The sequence below is a fragment of the Macaca nemestrina genome, chromosome 6 (genome assembly GCF_043159975.1).
Source record: "Macaca nemestrina isolate mMacNem1 chromosome 6, mMacNem.hap1, whole genome shotgun sequence".
Taxonomy (NCBI): domain Eukaryota; kingdom Metazoa; phylum Chordata; class Mammalia; order Primates; family Cercopithecidae; genus Macaca; species Macaca nemestrina.
Window position 1 is genome coordinate 63684934 of NC_092130.1, and position 19940 is coordinate 63704873.

A 19940-nucleotide genomic window follows, 5' to 3' on the forward strand; every position below is an offset into this window, starting at 1 on the left:
ATTAACGTGTGTATGTGCGTAACTAATAGCTGTGTTCTTATCTTCCAAGTGTATATTTAACCGCACCGGCTTCTATCCAATTCTTCTAGCTACGTAGAGCGTCCATCGCTTCTGGAATCTACCTCCTGATAACAGTAATCAGAATCAGAAAGGCTCGCCGTTCACTTACCCTCATCCTTTAAAACTTTTCCATTTAAGAAAATCGATGAACAAAACCTTTCTTGTAACTCGCTCCTGCACTATGTCTATTTTTATTTATTTTTCTGATTTGGCAGGACTCAGCAATGCTGTCCGGGATTTTTTTTTTTTTTTTCCTTTCCTAGCTAGAGCAGATGTGGGGGTGGGGGAGGTGAGGGCTGGGCTCCAGCCGGAGTCGCCCCCGCTGAGCCTCCGCCTAGCGCGCGGTGGGGCCAGGAATCCTGGTGGAAGGAAGCGGCGCTGGCCAGTTGGTCCAAGGCTCCACCTGCGTAGTTTCCCCACCTCTGCCTCGCTCGCTCACACTCACATACACCACAGCTCTCCTTTGGGTCGGAGGAGACGCCAGCCAAAGTAGGCGGAGTAGCGGGAGGAGAGTCCGATCTGCGCAATCCAGTCCGGGACTTGGCTCCGCCCGGGAGCGGCGGCCTCTCCGGTGACAGAGGAGTAGTGAGCGGCACGGGGTGAGGCTGCCTCCAACTCCGCTCCCCGCGCACTCGGCTGCCCAGGCGCTCGGGACCCAGCAGCGGCGCTCCTCCGCGGTGCCGGTCGCCCGCGATGCCCGCTTAGCAGCGTGTAGCAGCGTCCAGCATCACCACACCCGCGGCACCGCGCTCCCGGCCGCAGAGCCGGGCCAGAGCCTTGCACCCCTGCCCCAGCCCCCGCCCCACCCCCCGCCCTGAAATGACTTGTTAATCGGCGCAGACACCACCAAGGGGACTCACCGGAGTGGAATCCAAGTGGAATTTGCATTTGGAGAAGAGTTTCTTGAACCCTCTTCCTTGTTTTCTTTTTCTTTTTCTTCTTTTTTTTTTTTTTTGGCTTCTTTCTTTTTTCCTCTCCCCTTCTCCGCTCGTCATTGGAGATGAACACATCGCGTTTGCATCCCAGAAAGTAGTCGCCGCGACTATTTCCCCCAAAGAGACAAGCACACATGTAGGAATGACAAAGGCTTGCGAAGGAGAGAGCGCAGCCCGCGGCCCGGAGAGATCCCCTCGATAATGGATTACTAAATGGGATACACGCTGTACCAGTCCGCTCCGAGCCCCGGCCGCCTGTACGTCGATGCACCGAAAAGGTACGGCCCGGGCGCCCCGGCGCTCCCCACCTCCCGGGCAGCAGAACTCCAGCCTGAGGGTTCCGGGGCCGTGGCTAGCGCGTGCTGTCGGCTTTGTGGTGCCTGCGTTTTATTTTGTCTTGTGTCTCTGTTTCTCGAGCGTTGCCCGGTCCTGGGGGGGAACCGTGAGCCCTGCCTGCCTTTCCTCCAAGCCCCGCGCCCCAGAGTACGCCCGGCTACAAGTCGAGAGCTTTCCCACCCGCGTTGCGCACACGCCCGGCGCCGCCCCGGGCCGCGACGGCGCGTATGGCTGTTCCTCCCGGGGGTGTGTGTGTGTGCGAGACCCAAGGCTCATCCTCACGCGGGCCAAGCAGGGAGCAGAGCGGGCTCTAGAGGGTGGGATTCTCGGAAGCTCCCTGGCCCGGTGTAGAAGGCGGAGGAAGGGGTTCTGCCCTCGAGGGCTGGAGGGGGTTGGGTAGAACAGCGCTGTTTTCGTCCAGAGCCAGGTGGGAGAAGGGGTTCCGCGGAGACGGTGTGGAAGCGGAGAGAATCTTTTGTTGTCAGTGTGGGGTCTGGGCTGGGCTCCGTGGAGTGCGAGAAACTTGTAATGGCCCTGGGCACCCGCGCGCCCTGTCTCTTGGTGAGATCCTGGCTCCTGTGGCCGCTGCCACCAGAGGTTCCAGGCTTTGTTTGCTCGAAGAAGTGTCCGGGAGCAGCCGTTCGGGTGACGCGGCGCCCCCGCCCTGGGTCCTGTTATCCTCCGCAGCTCCCAACTCGAGCTGCAAGGATATAGCCCGTCGCGACTGCGTCCCTCATGAGACACCCAGCCCTTTGCACCGGGCTGGCGCACAGTACGCCCTCCTCCTGGATCAGCGCGGTCTCGCTCTGGAAAGATGACCCAGGAGGGGGAAGGGTGAGAGACCTGGCAGGAGATGGCCCTGGGTTTGAAACCCAGACAAGGGCTCTGTCCCGACTCCTCACTGTGTCCTAGGGCGCTGCCATGGGAGCAATGGGGCGCTGGAGAGTAAGCGGGGTAGTGCCCACCCACCCTGCCTGATCCTGATGGGGCGGGAAGTGTCTCTTGTCCCGATTCTCCGCGTTTTGCTCAGCTCCTCGCTGGGGAGATAGTGCAAAACAGGATCCTGAGGTCTCCTCCCTCCTCGCACGACCCAAGCGGTACGGGGGGAGCCAGGGAGCGGTCCGGTAGTTGTGGACGTCGGGAAAGGAAACGGGATTCCGCTGTTTTTCCCGCTCCCTCGCCGCCCCTCCGCCCAGCGCCTCCTCCCACTTTACAGCGGCGGGGTCAGTAGACCAGGCGCTTCTGGAAAGTTTCCCTGAAAGCCAGGCGGCAGGCACGACCGGATTGGGGCTCAGCGTGTGCAGTCTGAGGGAAGCTGGACCTGGAGGGAATCATGCGGACAGCTCCGGATGCAGCTAGGAGCTAGAACCCGGCCCTTTGGAGAGTGGAACCTCCTGGCCCGCAGTACTTGCTGGGCAAGTCGGGGAAGGGATGGATGGGGAAGCAGGACCTGGAGGCAGGTGCGGCCACTGTGGACAGAGGCTGTGACGAAGGTGCGTGTGGACACAGGCCGGGACTTGCTGGCTTGCAAACAGCCAGCTCCAAGCCCAGCATCCCGAGCCATCTGCGCCCCGCGCACGATTTCCCAGTGTGTCTATCCAGGGAGGGGCGAAGCAGAGCCAGGTGTGCGTGGAGCGGGGCAGGATGGGAGACTGGAGGCGCTGTCTTCACAGCCAGGGCAAGCACTTCCAGGGAGCCTCCGGCCTGCATCGCAATGGGGAGCCCTGCAGGCTGTTCCGCGTCGGTCTTGGAGAGAAAGGTGGCTGCTTTGGAACTGCGGTGGCCAGGCACAGCCACAGTGGGATCGCTCCTTTTTTTGCGCTCAGCTTTTTTACGCTACTGAATGCGATCTGTGAAAGGTTTAAAACACAGGCGCGCAAGGACACACACACGCACACACGCACACACTCGCGCTTGTAGGCACAACTTTCTTTACGTCAGATCTGAAAAGCCATTTAATCCACTTGCAGTGTTGTGCCAACAGGTCTCAGAAAAGCTATTTAATGCCCCCCAGCGCTGGCTTTTAAGTCTTTCCAGGATGGGAAGGTCGAGTGCCTTTGCCTTGTCTTTCTTTAGTCCTGAAATTGTTCGTCGTCCTTCCCCTGGTGGACACATCTTGGGCATGGAGTCCGTGGTACGCTACAGTGATGGCGGGGAAGACTGGTGGTTTAATTAATTATTTAATTACGTTTTCTCCCCAAAGTAAAGATGCCTATGTTTAATTCTGAATGAAAATACTCTACACTTTATTACACCATACCCAAATGGCTACCAGAGGTCAAGATTGCAAGAATTTTGTATGACTTTTTAATGCTGTGCTTAGTCTGCATGGAGCAGTTTTATGATTTACAGTAAGCTTTGATTAAACTACTCCAGGCACCAAAGTTAATTATTAACCTAACCTTAAATACAGTGGCAGAACTATGTCTCCACCTATTAACCTAAACTATCTATTAAAAAATAATTGCACTAGCTATTTGAATTTTGTTTACCTATGCTTGTGTGTATGGTAATTTTTATTTGAATCTTGAGTAACCCTTGCTCCCTGTTACTATTTTGGTTTTAGGACGTTCTTGAATGAGGCACTTTGCAAACCAGTCTAAAGCAGGAAAGAATGAACATCAAATTTAAAATCTTACTTTTGTGTTAGAAGTCATTTTTCAACTTGTTGTAAAGAAGCATTCTACTTTATTTATGTTTCTTATTTACAGTGTTTGTGGGTGACAACCTTCCCCATATGTTAGGTTTTGCAGCTATCACCTTTTAGAGCTGTGCTACATTCTCAATAACACATATAATCCACATATGTAAATGTTAAGCAGATACCGAAAATCATTTCTGAGGAGCCGTCAGCTGAATATACTTACTGGACATAACAACTACTCTTAAATAGGTTAAAATTTTGTAAGAATCACTATAGAACAGTCAAGTAAATGTCGAATGAATGAAATAGTTTTTCCACTCAGAGTGGACTTCTTTATTTTCCCTACAGTGAAAAAAATATATATGCCATCAAGTGAGTGGTTATTACAAGGCATCAATAAGTGCACCTTTTTATTTACACACAAACACACACCCCTCAAGTTCTTCCAAAATTTAGTAAATGCTTTTTCCAACATTAAACACATACAGCAATTGTATTTTGAGTAGGCGGGTAACATTGCACAGTGAAGTCTAATGTGTTGAATCAGAAGCATAGCGAGAATCAGGAAGACTGTTATCTTCACCAAATAAAAATAAGGCATCCAAATTAAGAACTTGTATTAGATTCAAAATAAGTAGTCATGCTTTACTCCTATATGAAATGGAAGGAAAAATACTATTTTGAACCAGGAGTTAAGTCAGATAGTTTATTCTGTGTACATTGTGGTTCAGCTCTTTTCAGAACAGGACAAAAGAGTGATGATGGGATGAAAGTTTTTTTAGAACTAGATTGCCAAGAGCTAATATAGTCTCTCCATCTTATTTGTTTGCAGGAAGGAATCACAGAACAAGCTAAGCTAATTGCAAATGCTTTAATTAGGCATCTGCCATTTGTGTAAGGCAATGCCTAGGAAAGCCTATCTCCGCACTGCCCCTCTCCACACCCTTCTTTAGGTTTAGACAATTTTCTGTCCTCCTAGAGTAGACGAGTGCTCCTTGACATATTTATATAGGAGCTTTGTGTTATGGCAGCCACATTTGTGCATGTCGAGGAAGGTGATGCCTTGAAGCATTCTGCTGGGCCCTCCCATATCAGGACCCCCCACTCTCTTGGGATGCCTTGGAGCCAAGTTTTCTCTGAGATATTTCTATTTCAGCATGAAGGCTTTTCTCATCTGCTTTAAAATGTGCTGCAAGAGCAACTGAGCTATTCTCTGCTGGCAACCACATGGTTGCCTCTTGGGGATATGGTAAGGTGGAGAAAGGAGGGAGGCATTTAATCCCTTTGAAAAGTGCAAATGAGATGTCATACCACACAAACCTCAAGGGGAGGAGTTCAGGACTTCTGACCATGGGACTATTGCATATAGTCTATACACAAGGGTATCTTGCTTTGTGAAACAGATGAGCTCTTGCAAAACTTTATTACAATAATTCCATTTACACCAATAGAGGGTATCATATCAAACCATAATACACTGATGATTCCCAAGTAACCTCTTCAGCTTAGACCTCTCTCCTGGACCTCACAAAAAACCAGCGCTTAGTGGGTAGGCAGCTCCTCCTGAACCTAATAGAGGTCTCAAATTTAGGTTTAAAAAACCTAATTCTGTATCTTTCTCCCCCATATCTGCCTTTCTCATAATCTTCTCCATCATAGTAAATGGCAACTCCATTCTTTGAGTTGCTGGCCTGAGTTTAGTTCTCCTTGAAGCTTCTCTCTCACACCTACATCCATGGTGGCTGCAATGCTGTTGGCTCCACCTTCAGAATGCCTGCCGGCTTCCTTCAGGTGATCCTCCTCTGTGTGGCCCTCACATTGGCCAAGCCATGGTCCTCTCCTGCTAGGTTTTCATGCCAGCTTCCCAACTAGCTTTTCTGCCTCTGCTCTTTTCTCAATGCAACAGGCAAAACACAGCAGTGATTTTTTCTTAAACTAAGCCCTATCATATCACTACTCTGCTCAGATATTTTCCCATCTTATTCCAATGAAAGCCAAGTCCTTCCTTTGGTCTTTGCAGCCCCACATGATCTGCACTCAGGCTCCCGCCTCTCTGACCTCCACCCCTTGGGCTTCCTTGAATTTGTCAAGCATGGCATATACTTGGGGGCCTTTGCAAGGACTTACTCTTTCATGCCTTGGGATGGTTCTTTCCCCAGATAGCTACATGATTTGCTTCTCACATTCTTCAGGTCTCTGTTCAAATGTCACTTTCTCAGTGAAGCCTTTTGATCCCCTTATTTACTTTACTCTTTCCCACAGAACTCCCCACTGCTTGGCAGTCCTTATTTTTTTCTTAGCATTTTTCACAGTCTGACAAACTATATGTTGTCCTTGTTGATTTTCTGTCTTCCACTAGAACATAATGCCATAAGGATAGACATTTTTAGGTTTTATTCACTCTGGCACCTAAAACTGTGCCTGGCACATCATGGGCCATCCATAACAAGTGTTTGTTGAATGAATAAACAGTGAATCTTTTTTTGCAAACAACTAGTCTTTATTTTATCTATTTTGTCTGCCTTTTATATCATGTTTTTATCAAATGAGATACTTCATGCATGAATGTGTGTGTGTGTATAATCTTCCAAGCACATAGGTGGTATTATGGCTCATGCATCATTAGTGGAACATTCACTGTGTTGTTTTTCCAGTGGTAGTGATGGATTGGAGCCTGTTCATTCCCACACTCTCACCCAGTCCCCTCCTGTGTCCAAGAGCACACATCTGTGAGACACCTGGTTGTAACTGGAGGGAGTCTGAGTTAGGTAAAATCAACTTGCCAAGAAACAGAGCTAAGAAGACAGCCAGCATTTATGGGGCTTGAGCTTTTGACCCTGGCCTCATTTGTTCTGCATTCTAACCACTGACCACAGAATGTTCTTGTTTTTTTGGAGTTTGCTAATAGTAGTTTTAAAATTCAACTTTCTGTCAGGAGAATATAGCATACTTTATTAACCCATGTTTCTTCCCCGTACCCGTACAGTATATCTGCTGTTGAGGATTCTGCACTTGGAGTCAAGAAGACTTGGGTTCCAGACTCTTACTACCTTGGGCAAATCACTTAACTTCCCTGAGGCTGCATTATTTTAACTGAAAATTGTGAATAGTAAACCTATTCTTCCAACTTATAGGATTGCTGGGAGAATATGAAATCATGAATGTGAATGTATTTAGCGAAATATTACACGCACTCTGGAAATTTGGGAAGTTTGATGTTAACCCCCTCTTTCCCACTCCAGACCCTGGATATAACAGAGATCCTACTTCATCTTCTAAATTATTTTTAGAAGAATATACACTGTTCATGTAGTTTTAGTGTAAATCACATCATGCAACTAAATAATGTGTTTGAATTCATTGAAATTGTACAGTTCACTTAGAGCATGGATAGCAACTTTATTAATTAGAACACCAACCATGTCAAGGAAACATTGCTTTCAACATGATCATTAAATCAGGCAAGGTCATGGGAGTGCCACTCTGCCAGGAATTATTTTAAAAGTAAGGTAATTGTTTTTGCTCAGTTAAATTCTGAAATAGTTCAAATCAGTGTAATCATTAATGTAACAGATATGTCAGGGTGAACTAGGACTACTAGAAGTTTCCATCTTTGCTGTAACAAGGCCAAATTCATTAGATTTTGTGGCATGAAGTTAATAAATGTGAAGGGAGTGTTGGAGGGAATGTAGTGGACAGCTCTAGAGGCACTGCTGAAGTCATGCTTTTTGGACAGACAATATACATGGATTTGTTTTGCCATTTACTAACAGTGGGACTTTAAGCCAGTTTCTTTTCTCCTTCAGTTTTCATTTGCAAAGTGCTTGTATGATGATAATGTTATGGTTCTGAGAAGAATAAATGTGATAACATCTTTAAAATGCATAGCACAGTAACATCTGTAAAATGCATGTCACAATGCTGGGCACACAACAAGCAGTCATTCAACATAAGGTATTATTTTTACTTGAGTAAGAGTAGTTATGAAAAATGCCCTAGGAATGGATTTTGAAAATGCAGATAGTACCTTTATTGTGGGGGGCAGGGGAAATAGTACAAAAGGAAATGGCTCTGAATCTGTAATATAAAGAGATGATGCAAAAGGAAACAACCTTTGACTAGAAATAAACATTCATACCATAAACAGGCCATAATGTCTTGGGTTTTAAGTTGAGGAGCATGTGAACACGACACTTGCAGGGAAACAGGAAGCAGGGAAACTTTGGAATTTGAAATATCACACCCGAAACATGGAAGGAAAAAAACACTATATATAAAAAATAATAATAACAAGAAGCAGAGCCTTATATCAAATAGGAGCCCAAGGGATAGCTTTTTTAAAATGATAGCTGTCACTTATTAACATTTTAGTAAGAAAATGTACACTCTGCACCTACATTTAGAATCTGAATTCAACCCATAATGACTATTTTAGGGATGAGTTGAATTCCCAAGGACCACACCTGTCTTAGGAGAGAAACCCGGCTGCTGATTGGAACCCTTGAGGAGGTTGTGGCTAGGCCTTCTGCAAGAAGGTCTTCAGGGTGGCCATGCATCTGCCAAGTCACTCTTCCCTGGCCAAGCTTGAAATCAGTTTGGGAGAGTGTGAATCTCCCAGCAAAAGCAAACTACTGCCTTCCACACCAAAGGCAGGAAATAATTGGCTGACCCCAGTAGAGATAGCAGTTATTCTACTGACAGACACACTACTACAAAACCTGAAATTTGATTCAAATGATAGTCATACAAGTTCTTATCAGTGAGAAAAATCTGACTTCTAAAAGGCACAGCTGAAGGGGAAATAAATTGATGTTATCACCACAATTCCCTGCTACCATTATGTTTTCTAGGAATGCCTCCATGGCTTAGAGTTACAGTTATTTTCATGTAGGAAATAAAATGTTCTCAAACTCTGTAAGTGGAAAGGGAATGGAAAGAGTGTGAGATAAATCAGTAATTAACATGCTGCAAGGACTGAAGTTTCAGATCCTTCTTAGCAGCCGGTATGGTGACTGTTGCTTTGAAAGTATTGTTAGTAATAGATATTTCCTCATGCAGCCTTTAGACTTGAAGCTTTCTTTTAATATTCCTGGGTGCTTTCTAGGAATTTCCAACTAACCTATAATTGTCATCTGTAGAAAATTAAATTCAAAGAACCCATGCCAATTAAAAAAATTTAGCAGAAGCAGCTCTAAAATTGGTGCTGTTCACCCCTTTCTTAGCCCTTTTGCCCCTCTACGCTTCAAAGACCAGCCTTTGGCCATGATTTGATTTGAAGCATTTATAGAACAGAACAGGATCTGGCATTAAATACAATGAAAACATGCCACTGGAAAATAAACATTGTTAGAGACTGGGAAGAAATAAAGATTGTATTAATTATGGTTTAATGTTCTATGAGAGTTTTACAGACAAGCTCTCTGTGATGGATCCATTCTTCTTTCCCTGTTCCTCTTCCTGATTCGTTTTTTAAAGAAGAATATTCAATCTTTTCATTAATATTGCAGCTACTTCAGCACTTCCCTGCCCCTCCCCCAGACTCCTACTGTCCTTGAATGAGGAAACTGAGAGAATACTGATTGAGCTGCTGAATGGAAATGTTCCTTTCCTGAAAATGGAATGCTTTACACAAAATTGCATTCCACAAAAAAACACTCAAAACAATTCAACAACTGTCCCTCCGCCTTTCTACCCAGAGAGCCACTTGACTTCATTCACATATTTTGGTTTTTCAATGTATTTGTTCTTAGGCCTCAAATACCCAGGTGGAAAACCATTCTATTAAGCCTTTCACTATTTTTAAAACATGAGCATCTGAGTTTCTAAGAACATTCTCATTCCTGCATAGTGAGTGATAAATAGAAACCAAATTGTTTATAGCATTCTAAACTCAACTATACGTGGCAGAATGGCAGTGGAGTTGATTTTTATAAGAATACTTGTTAATGGTTTTCGAGATGGATTCTGTGCTAATTCTTCTTGTATCATGAATGATGGCCCTAGCTAGACACTGTCGCTGGGATCTTCATCTATTAATCATGGAGGCTGCTTTCTTATTCGGTTGCCATAGTTTCAGTGCCTCAGATAGTGTTGGGGTGTCTTGGGAAAGGTTTGAGATATACTAGGGCTTGCAAGCCTTGCCGTTATTTTGGCAGTTGTGCTCTGAAAAACTGAAAACCGCTTCTCATATAATTCAGTGTTGGATTAAAAGAGGCAACTTCTGAGAGTGTCTCCCTGGACCTTGTTATGTGCACATCCAGCTGATATTTACTCCAGGATTTGCCTCTTGCTCAGTCTTGCTGGCAAAAAAAAAAAAAAAAAAATCAAAATACAGTCCAGAGGCTGATGTCACTTTCATATTTCAACAAGAAAGCAAAGGGGTGCAAACTCTTCATTAAGGCTATTCACAAATGTGGAGGTAAATGAGGGCATTCACGACTTTGCTTAAAATTTCAGCTTCATAATTTCGTTTTGGCTCTGCAGATTACTAAATAAATAAAATGACATCATGATTGCTGTGTGTTTGTTATTTTGGCAATGGAAACATGTAGAGCTTTACTTCAGGTTTAACCTTTCCTTTTTTACGCTTGACACTCATTGCTAAGGAGCCACAGACCATTTTACTGTATTTTGCAACAAAAGGCACATACATTTTGGACGGTGGGTCTGCTGCTTTGTCAACTCTTGAATAGTATATGAACATTTTTCATTTATTTAATAATTTCAATATTTTGCTATTTTTTTTTTTTTTTAGGTTTGTGACTGTAGGGTTGATTAGAAAATGTTCTCCAGTGGTGTATACGTTGTGTGACTTGGTCAAGAAAGGATTTGGGGAGTAAATTGCTGTAAGAGGGTGATACACATACCCACATTCCGGTGATTTATGTGCTTCACGTGTGATGTAGAACACAGCTTGCTTCTGTTAGGCAAATGTGGCCTTGTGTAACAGATAGTGGTACACTTCATGTTTCAGTTTCCATTTCTCAAGTGGACTTTCAAGGACTCCTGCCAGTCTAAGCCAAGCAATTTAATTCCTTTGTAGATTAAAACATAAAATAATCTCACACTGGAAGCAAACAGTGCTGAATTCAAGACATGTAAAGCATAAATGAAAATCTAGGCTGATTTAGAAGAAGAAACTTTGAATTCCTTACAAATGGGACTAATCTAGAAAATTAGTCATATTTTTTTCCTTTTTACTAGAAAATGACTAGTTTTTATTTCAGAGTGAGCTTCAAAGCAGCGTTTTAAATTTCTCCAGATCCAGCCTGCCAAAATTTTTGTGTAAGATCAACAAGCATTTTTAATGCACGTGCCTATTTTGTTGACCCATCCCTTACCCAACCACACTAAAGGATTGATTTTAGAGGCCAATAATGTGAAGTAAATTAAAAGGATAACATGGCCTTAATTGCTACTGGCTTCACCAGGCTTCTAGGCACCGGAATTTCTTGTGGAGAAACACTTTTAAGTGTCACAGCAGTTTTTGATCATGTGGTCTGGCTCACCCAGAGGCTTCAATTATCTCCCAGCCCTTCTCCACTTCCCCTCAGATATCTCCAAGAAGCAAAGAAAATGTGCATTTGTAAATTCAGTATTATGGACCCCTGATTATTTAGCAGGGTAAGAAAATAGGTTCTGTTCATTTTACCATATTTGCATAGGCTAAATGTTTAAACAACAACAAAAGACATGGAATGGAGGAGAACAGTGGGACTAACTAAGATCAAAGCTTTTTTCATTAAAAAGAATTTTGTTGAATTGAGTTCATTCTCCTCTCAAATGATAACAAGATTGTGATTACTCTTGGGTGTCGGGTTAGACACAATATTGCACACGTAGCCTTAAGAAAAGTAAAGAGTACTTTTTGTATGGATGTCAGTCAAATACAATGTGGACTTTAATTAACCTTAATTAATGATTTCTGATTACAGATTTTCTTTTGTATGCCTTGGAGGCTGTATTTAGGTAGAGTATTTTCAGCCAGTAGTGACATGAACTTGCTTCTTTTGTCTCGCCATGCAAACCACACTAGATTCTCATTACAATGAAGAATGTGATTCTACATCATTTCAGAATGGTCATACAAAGAATGAAATATCACTTGGGGAACAACTGAAATTTGTAAGTGGTGTGGAGTATTTGAATCTTCAGAGGAATCATTTCTAATTCTAAAGGAATTTACCTATCAAAATTGCTGATATTTACTGGCTTCTGGCTGGATTTGAGGCCATTCCTTCCAAAGATTGAATGAGATTTTAAGTGGTGCCCCAGTTCTTTCAAATAAAAGCATACTACAGAAGTACTGGACCTAGTAGCATTTCCATTGTCCAAGTGTACCCTTTACAAAGTACTAAACATAAAAACTAGGGAATATTGTAGACAATGTGGAGAATTGGGCATCTTTTTTTTTTTTTTCCCATGAAGGCAATTTATTAACAGAAAATATTTTGAGGAGTCTTGTTCACAGAGAGCGACCACGGCGACCCCTCTTCCTGTGGGTGCTGCCAAAGGGGATGGGGGTGACGTCCTCAATCTGCCCCATCTTCATACCAGAGGGGGCAAGGGCTCTGAGGGCCGACTGGGCCCCAGGTCCGGGGGTCTTGGTCCTATTGCCTCCTGTGGCCCAGAGTTCCTTGCACCTCTGAGCCACATCCTGGGCAGCCAACATAGCAGCATATGGCGAGGATTCATCTCAGTCTGCCTTCACCTTCATCCCACCAGTCACACGGCAGAGGGTTTCTTTGCCAGAAAGATCAGTGACATGGACAAAAGTGTCATTGAAGGATGCAACGATATGGCAGACACCAAATACGTTTTCGCCTTCAGCCACCTGAGGTCAGAGGCTGATGACCTGTTCTTCCTTTTCCTTCCCCTTTCGAGGTGCCATTTCTGCACGTTGTCTCCAGATTCCACACCGGAAAGAGTGGGCCTTATTTTTGATTAAAAGTACTTTTTCCTGTGTCATGAGTTTTAGAGCAGATATCAAAAACCTAACTAAGGATGTTAATGTGCTATTTACATTCAACTTTTAACTAGAGGGTCTAATAAAGGCTAGATATATTAATGCCAATTTATGAATTAAATTTCTCTGTGAACAATTATTTTGTAGCTTATACAAAACCCTAATAGCATATAACCCATCTAGTTTAGTGTAATTATGCTTATGAATTATAAATACTTAGCTTTTACAATTAGACTTACCGATCTGTAGGCACCTTAATGAGAAATTACCGAAATTAAATTGATTCATAATATTTGCTGTACTGTGTTCCAGGGTAGTGGTTATCTAAAATAAGTTTTAGAGTATGTGTCTGACCGCATGCAGTATGGCTTTACTTTTAATAGAAAAAACGTCCTCTCTGTTGCATGATCCCACCTCTGTCCAAGGAGGAGATGTCAAAAGTTAGAAAAAGCAGAGTAGTTTCATATGTAGTCAAGAGAAAAGGTAACACATCTTTTGGATACATTTTTTTTAATTATAAAGGGATGTTCAGAGTACAGAGAAAGGTTTCTATTAAAAAGTCAACTTTTATCTACAAGGTGTTTCCTCTCATTTGTGATGAGGGGAAGTGCAGCATGTTCAATATGCTGGTTAATTAATTCTCCAGGGATATCTCCGAGTGTGATGCTTTCGTTTTCATATTTTGTTGTGTCCAAAACACAAAACCTGTTAATATTGCCCAAACACATCCGTTCCCAAGAATTAAAAGGACAATGTAATTGCCTTTGCTGCTAGAAAACAGCTACATCGAGTTCTCCAGCAGATCTTCCAACATGCCAGGTGTGCAAGACAAGCCTTTGAAATGTTGTGAATAACTTGACATTATCACATTGTTATTGAAATGCAAATTCTGTGTAGAACATGAAAGCGTTTTAAATGTACGAATAGGACAATGCAAGTCGTCAACCATACTTAGTCTTAACTTGCCTGTTCTGTGAAAAGTAATCATAATGTATTTGCATCTTTTATTGTTTTTCCTTGGCCATGTTTAAAGTGCTCAACACACCTTCCTGGGTGGCACCTTGTTGGGGAGAGAATAGATTGGCTCCCAGCTTTGAGGTGTTTAGATAGGGCTGTTCTGCCCAGGAAGGAGATACGTTTCCCCAAATTAGTCTTGCTGAGTTCTACAATACAATTAGAAGTCAGCCTTACTGACTGTATTTAATGGTGTTATTATTAACAATAAAGACTGTTTATATAGTGCTTGTATTTTTCAAAGTGTGTTTATAAACATTGCCTTATTTCGTCTTATCACAACCCTCCAGGTTAGGCAGGATAGGTATTATTACACCCAATTTAAAGATGAGATAACAGGTTCAAAGAGGTCAAGTAATTTGCCTAAGAGCACACCTCTGGTAAGGGAAGGGCCTGGACAAGGTCCCAAACCATATGAATCTGAGTTTTGTGCTCCTCCATATCGCTGTGTTGTTTACTCAGTATTTAAAATTTAAAAAGTATTAAAATTGTCCAATCCTAGTTGTTCTCACATGGCTCCTATTACACAGAAGTGAATCCTGACACAGAACAAGTTTAGAAGTAGCTTTTTGAGGATTTCATCTGAGGTTTTAGTGCAACCGGGACCTAAATTCCTACTTCTCAGTGAAATACCATTGCTAGGAGGGGACACTCACTGTCTCTGGAGGTTCTTAGGGTCTTGAGTCAAAGTCAAAGTCACCCTAAGAAATATCAAATGGCAAATGGTAGGTGATTTTATTTGGGATTCTAGTCCTATTTTATGGTCGGGATAAAAATAAATAGTTACATAAGGGTGGCAGTTTTGACCCTGGCACAGGGTAGAACTGGAGGGACAGAAGTTTGAATTAGATACTCTGTCAGGAATATCCTCCTGGGACTTGCAACTCATACCTATAAAACAAACACGTTTTTAGCAAGGAATGAAATAGACTGCATGGCACAACCTAAGTGAATCTTCCCTCTGACAAAGGTCATTGTACTCTGGTTCAGGCTACTAGATCTAGTGAAAGCAGCAGCTCAATTTAATTCAATAGATAATATATTTAGCACCTACTCTTGGCAAGGAAAAATTCTACACACTGCAGAGAGACAGCGATGAACTAGTTCAGAATTTACTGCTTGCGTACCTACTGTAGGCCCACATTTTAGTGAAGAAGGTAGAGATGTGAAAAATCTTTCTAGTGTAAGGTATGACTATTCTCTGTCCCAAATGCAGAATGCAGAAGATGCTAAGAAGGCGAAAAGTGGCTCTGTCCAGCTGGGAGATCAGGCTGGGCTCCATTGAAGGAGGAAGCATTTCAATTGCGGAGTGAGGTCTCCGTATTTGGGAGGCAAGGGGGAGGAGGAACAGCGGGGTGAAGGGAAAGGCAGGAGCAAGGCCCAGAGATGGGGAATGTAGGACTTGGCCCCTGAACAGCAAGGGACCCTCCTGGTGACTGGAGCACAGGGACAACATGATGTGGGGAAGCCCTGAAGACAGAGGAGGCATTGAGGCAGCTTGTGGAGGGTTCTGCCCAGGGTGCTGCAGGTGGCTGAAGCTTTTCAGCAAGAGGATGATGTCACCAGATACGTGTTTTAGAAGTATAAATCTGCTAGGACTGTGAGTGGAGAAAGGAAACAGATTTTGGGTATGTTGGCATCGTACAGCCAACAGGATTTGGGGCCAGTTGGATGTGTCGGGTAACGGAGGGGAAGGAGTAAAAAATGGTTCCAAGGTATCACCTCTGGGGAGCTGAGTGGATGGTTGTGGCATTGGCCAGGACAGGAACCCAGGTTTACAGACAAAACATTTAACTGCTGTCATAAACCGTATTTAAGTGACACATAATAAGCACAACACCAAAGTCCAACACCTAGTTGCAACGCTCTCTTATTGGTCGGAACTCCGAGAGCACACCAACAAACAACACAGGTCGGTGTGGAGCAATGCGCTGTTTTCATGAGACCCTAGCTGCAGACAGGCTGAGGCCTAACATGGCGTCAGCCCCAAGTGAGGACGGGGCAGGGGTTTTATAGTCTCCTCTAAACAGGAAGTGTCCCAGTCTGACGTAATTGCTACGTGATACCCTGATGGCCTCTCTCAATCTCAGGGGGGTAACTATCTTCTGGCCCATTGGGACTGGGCCTGAGGAGGGAGGAGTTATTCATCCTCCCAAGCTTTCAGGCCGGGGGAGAATCTTTCACTAGTCCTATTGTGCTCACCCTCAGCTCTTCACAAAGAGTGCTAAAGTTTTTAAGATTGAGTATGTTTAAACTGTCGCCATTTGATCTGGCAGTTGGGACCACTTTCTTCAACCTTAGGGAGATTCATACCATAATATGAGGTGGCTAACACGAGGAAGACGGAAGCACGTTCATTGCATCTATAAAAACCACTGTTACAAATGGGCAGGAGGACCAAGCGCTAAATGGTCTGTTCATGTAAAAATCGGGGCATATATGGAGCCACCTAGTTCCTGTTTATTTCATTCCAAACAATTTTACTTTATGAAAGTTTTTAAATTCTGAAATTAGATATACATGTGTTCTCCCTCTCACCCCATCTCAATATTGGGCATATTTATATGAGTATTTATCTTTTAAATTGCCATGTGCAACTGAGATGTTACAGATGATGTAGTTCACAAAACACAACGCTTAAATTGTGTTGATTTAATAAGACAGTGTTAATCAGACAGCTAGGCCTTTTTTTTTCTTTTTTTGCTGCATGGTGCTAAAATTGAACACCGCTTATATAGTGGACAGGAAAATGTGTTCAGTGATATTTTACTTAGGAATAAGTAAATCTTCATTGCATAGATGATTGGGGAATCACAAATTTCATTTTATGGTTTCAACCTTTAAGTGTTGATACGGTACAGTTGTCCAGAAGAATCTTTTGATGTCTCTACTAGTTTAGCTAATACTTATACTATTTAAAAGAATCCTTAAATGGTGGGTATTCTCTAATGCATGCGGGGCTTAAAACCTAGATGATGGATTCATAGGTGCAGCAAACCACCATGGCACATGTATACCTATGTAACAACCCTGTACGTTTAGCACATGTATCCCAGGACTTAAAGCAAAATAAAAATTAAAAAAGATGGGTATTCTATATTTATCTTTCATGTTGCATTTTTCTTTGTGGGGTTTCTAAATAAAACTTGTAACATGAATGTTTTTATTCTCATTCTGTATTTTAAAAAGAAGCTGAGTAACAAAAGGAAAACAAAACAGGATTGGAAAAATCAACTATTTTCAAGGGGCTTTAACAAACCGAATATCTAGAAAGGTTCTAGAGAACCTTTATGAAACTGTTTGCTTGGATGTCTTATTTTAAAGGCATATTAGAAGTAAAAATTAAGGAATGATTTGATTTTTAAAGAATGTTGGGACACCGTATTTGAGTTGGTATCATAATGCCGAGAAACTGAATTATAGATTATTTATCTATTACATGCCACATTATTGCATAGTTGTGCTATCGCTTGTTTCAAACTTTACTTGGAGGCTGCCCTCTAGTGTTACTGAATCTCAGCACAAGCACTTTTGTTTAGATCCCATGAAAGGTGACAAAACACACAGAGGATGCTACCATCTAGTCAGCAGCTAGATTGTTAAGTTTATGATACATAGTTTGAAAGATTTTGAATAAATTAAAATGTGCACATCACCAGTGCTCTTGATGGCATAGAAGACAACATTAGAAAAAAACACACACCGATGACTGTGAATTGAAGCCATATCCGGAATACGAAGTCTAACACAGGTTTTAGGACTACCTTAACCAATTAACTTCACTTTTATTTTCTATTTTGTATGTGCAAAAAAGCTACATGTGATAAAATAAGCTCTGTCTAAATAAAGCTATAAGAACTTCTTCAGTTAGTTTAACTAAAAATTACAAGTATTAAGAAAAGCACTTTGGGAGGCCAAAGCAAGCCAGTTGCTTGAGGCCAGGAGTTTGAGATAAGCCTGTGCAACATGGTGAAATCCCGTCTCTACTAAAAATACAAAAATTAGCCAGGAGTGATGTCTCACGCCTGTAATCCCAGCAACTTGGGAGACTGAGGCATGAGAATTGCTTGAACCCAGGAGGTGGAGATTGTGCCACTGCACTGCAGCCTGGGAGACAGAGTGAGACTTTCTCAAAAAACAGAAAGAAAAGTATTTCAACCACCATTGGGTGGGATGTGTTTGACCAGACAGCCTCAAAGTTTATGATATAATTAGTCCTCAGAGAGGAGTTCTCAAACTTAAACACATTTTTCTATTCCAAACCTTCAAAGAGTAGATCCAAGCACTTTACAGATTATTCTCTAAAGATATTAAGAAGAGAAGCACACCCGCAACCTAAACGGTGGTGTTAAGTACTTTTCTGACAATAGTGCCAACTCTGCTTTTTCTTGGATGAAGAGTAAGCATACACCAGAGTCTGCAGAAAGTGGGGAGAGTAAATTTCAGACACAGTAGCTATTTTTTGCGTGTATAATGATGGCATTCTCAGTGGATTATGAAGGTAACGTTGCAACACTCCAAGTACATCCAGCTCACAGCAGCAGAGTGACTGACGTGTGTTCTATAAAAATGGTTACTGGTAACGGTGATTTTCCAGTTTTGAAACTCAGATCAGGAAGAACAACTAAAACCATATTAGTGCTAGACACACACAAAATGAAGCTGAACACCAAAATGACACTTGGAAGTCAGCTTTTCTTCTAGAGGGGTGTTACGATAGAGTAGTTAAAAGTATGGGCTCTGGAGGTTGCTATTCTATTGGCTGTGAGATCTTGGGAACATTACTTAACATCTCTGCGCCTCGTATTCGTCATCTGTAAAGGGGAGATACTAATGGCACCTACCTCATAAAGGGAGTCTGATGATTAAATGAAACAGTATGCACCAGAATGATGGTACAATAAAAATTAGCTATTAATATTTGACACCAAATCCTCCTAATATAATTAGATAAATTCAATGTTTTTGTCACCAGCAGGATATGGGTTCTTGACAAGTAAAACTAAAAAGACAGGATGATGAGGAGATGATAGTGTCCAGATGAATCTTTCTGTCAGTTTCTGTCTCTATGTTCTTTTGTGTGTCAGAGCTTGGTTTAAAATAACTGAGTAAATAATCATGATTTCATGTTATTTAGGAAATATAGTGTATGCCTACCATGTGCAGAGAGCTAAATTAGATCCTATTGGATATTTCTAAAATATTAAATAAGGCATTAGGGGTTAGTTGACTGTGTTTGGCTACAGTTTTTATTTGCCTTTGTTGGGTCCAGTGCCCAGTTAGGAGCCTATGTTTATCAGGCCCATGAGGCCCTGAGCTATAGCCTTCCTGTCTTCTGTTCTCAGAGGAAGAAACTCTGAGGTCATAATATCAAGTGTTTCCTCACTGGGTGAGTGTTCTGAATGCAGTGTTTAGATTGTAGGTAATGTAGATTGTGTATTTGGAAACACAGTACTCAGGAATTTTCACTAACAAAGAGGGCCCAAAGATCTCTGTTAATTAATTAGATTTTAAAAAAATATGTATTTATCTTTTAGAGACTGATCTCCTTCTGTTGCCCAAGCTGAAGTGTAGTGGCATGGGATGATCATAGCTTACTGCAGCCCCGAGCTCCTGGGCTCAAGTAATCCTCCTGAGTAGTTGGGATTATAGGTGCACACTGAGCCTGGATAATTTTTACAATTTTTTTTTTTTTTTTGGAGAGGGGGTCTTGCCATGTTGCTCAGGCTAGTCCAGAACTCCTGGCTTCAAGTGGCCCTCCTGCCTCAGCCTCCCAAGTAGCTGGGATTACAGGCATGAGCCACTGCACCTGGCTCTGTTAACTTAATGTTTGACTCAAAACCAATGTATAGATACAAACAAGTTTATTTTGTATAATAAAACTTTGTTATATGTGGCATTAACTACTTGTACCAATAAACTGAATTGTCAAATTGAGTCATGGGCTTTAAATACTTGTCCTTCACAAAATCAAATAGTTGAACCA

General features: G+C 42.6%; 1 protein-coding gene and 1 pseudogene across 4 annotated transcripts in view; one reads left to right on the plus strand and one right to left on the minus strand.

The window, feature by feature from the left end:
• The first annotated feature begins 1134 nt into the window (after nucleotides 1-1134).
• Nucleotides 1135-19940, plus strand: part of LOC105500010 (semaphorin 6A) — a 133040-nt gene continuing 114234 nt past the window's right edge. For 3 of the 4 annotated variants that reach the window (XM_011772914.3, XM_011772916.3, XM_011772917.3), the window contains exon 1: nucleotides 1135-1273. The gene's annotated coding sequence lies outside the window, so the exon portion shown is untranslated. The remainder of the gene's footprint in view (nucleotides 1274-19940) is intronic. The other variant, XM_011772915.3, reaches the window with a different exon arrangement.
• LOC112423359 (small ribosomal subunit protein uS11-like) lies at nucleotides 12440-12865 on the minus strand (annotated as a pseudogene).